The sequence below is a fragment of the Dipteris shenzhenensis genome, chromosome 9, assembly GCF_047967505.1.
Source record: "Dipteris shenzhenensis isolate YYH24624 ecotype China chromosome 9, Dip_SZ_1.0, whole genome shotgun sequence".
NCBI lineage: Eukaryota > Viridiplantae > Streptophyta > Polypodiopsida > Gleicheniales > Dipteridaceae > Dipteris > Dipteris shenzhenensis.
In genome coordinates this window covers 50,026,496-50,028,849 of record NC_141604.1, presented here as the reverse complement: position 1 = coordinate 50,028,849, position 2,354 = coordinate 50,026,496, and positions in this window count along the sequence as shown.

Here is a 2,354-nt window from a genome sequence, read left to right as displayed (position 1 = left end):
AAGAAAGCATGCATCTAAAAAAGGCTTGAAATCAATTTTAGATTCCATACAACCACACATCCAACCTTAATGTCAAAGTTATTTGGTTGGGCCTTAAAATGATTCCAAGTTATTTGGTTGGGCCTTAAAATGATTCCAAATTATCCATACCCATTTTGGGATAGCACTGATGGGGTGTTGAGGAATTGCAGCACTGGCCCAAGCAAACTAGCCACCACCTATGGCCCTCCATCCATGTTAGAGGCTCCAGGAACTTGATCCCCATTGGACATTTTGCATGCAGTAGCTCTTTGAGTTTGAATTTAGGGGACAAGAAAAGGCAAGCATAGCTTCCCCTCTAAACACCAAAAGTTTGGACAACACCTGATTTCAAGAGGTCTCCAACTCCAATTCAACCAAGAAAAAACTCTACGCAAAAAGTTAGAAGATGGTGCATGAATCTTGAGTCCAATTCATCTTTCCAGCTCTAGAATGGAGTGCATTTGCTGGGTGAATAAAAGATATACTACTCTAGAAGCAAGTCACACCCTATGGTGCATGAATCATGAGTTTGATGTCATGCATACTTCATCTTTCCATCTCTAGAATGGAATAGGTTTACTAGTGAATAAAAGATATATTACTCTAGAAGCAAGTCTTGTGCATGAATCTTGAGTCTGATGTCATGCATTTCATCTTTCCATCTAAATGGAGTGCATTTGCGGGTGAAGAAAATATATACTACTCTATAAGCAAGTCACACCCAATGGTGCATGAATGGTGAGTCTAATATCACGTATGCATAATTCATATTTCCATCTTAGAATGGAGTGGGTTTGCCAGAGAATAAAAGATATACTACTCTAGAAGCAAGTTGCAAGAGGAATTTTGAGAGAGCACTCTAGCTTCATGCCATTCTCATGATCTCCTGTATGCATCACCATGCCTTTCCTATCATCCACGTCCTATCTTAGACACTTCTTTGTCTACGTAGTCATGCTCCTTTCCCTGGACCCTCCCTGCTGCGAATCAGGATTTCATTGTTACTCGAATACAATCCCTCCACCTCCATTGAGTTTGTGTTTTGAGACCTTGTTGTCCTTCTCCTAGAGAGGAGGAAGTCACCCCCTGAAGAAAATCTAAGCCACTAGCCTAGGAGCCTTGCCAGACTCCTCTACATGTGACATGCATGGTAAACATCCCCGTGCACCTAATGATAGTATGAAGAGTAGTAAAACCGATATCATAGGACTTCCCTTGCCTTCATTCAATGACCCAATACTCTAGAGCCTTGAAGTCACAAGAGGCCCTTCATAGCCTTAATAGTTTTGGTGGAAACACTTCCCACCTTCAAGGAGGCTTTCTCGCCATACTTCCCAATTGAATGAGAAACTGTCATGGGATGGAACACTTAGTAGGAAATAGAGAGGAACCTTTAACTACTCTCTTCATGCATGGTTATGGCTATTAATGCTAAGCGTATACTTGTGCGGTTGAAATTGATGCATGCCCCCTTTCCTAACCACACGTTACCATGGTTATTAAGGCTATCCACACCACAACAATGTCACCTTGTAGAAGCAAGCCTACTCACATGAGCTAGCATGGTACAAGGCTTAATAATTGGGCAATGGCACTTACATCAAAGTGTGGCAAAGTTTATGAAAGAGATGTCAACCATGTCCACTAATTCATATTGTTTATCTTTTTCTTGAGTGAATTTTGTCCTCTATATGTTCTCATGTGTTGTGCTTGGAGATTTTGAATTAGGATTGTTAATCATGTTACTCAATGATATTGCTTTTTTTTACGCTAGTCAAAGAAATGATAGTGTTTTCAATTATATTTACAAAAGTATTAATTCTCCTTACAAAACAAATGATTACCACTCTTACTCTATATTGATTTGTTAAATATTGTAAGTCTTGATGGACACCGTTATACTAATTTCCGTCATTGTCAGGCCTTTATGGAAATGGCCACTCATAATTCTTTTAACCATTTATTGTACGAAAGAGATCCAAAATAGAATTCTTCAACTGATGTGGATCTCATTTTAATGCTCCTTCTCCTTTTTGAAACCTTCAGGGAAAATGGTCGACTTCTAGGATGGAGTGTAAATTGATGGAGTCCCAATGACTCAGAGCTAGTGCACACGAACCCAAGATGCACAGTTGGTGCCATTCGATGGTTTAGTGCGCATGCTTAAATTGCTTAGCTAGTGTGAAGCATTTATTATAGGTTTGATTGACGTCTATGGAGCTCTATATCTGAGAGTTGTTACTTCTATACGGCATAAGGATTGAAGGCAACCTCAGTGCAAGATGGCAGGCAAAGAGTGGCGCTCTGGTGCTCAAAATGGCACCCTAAAAAAT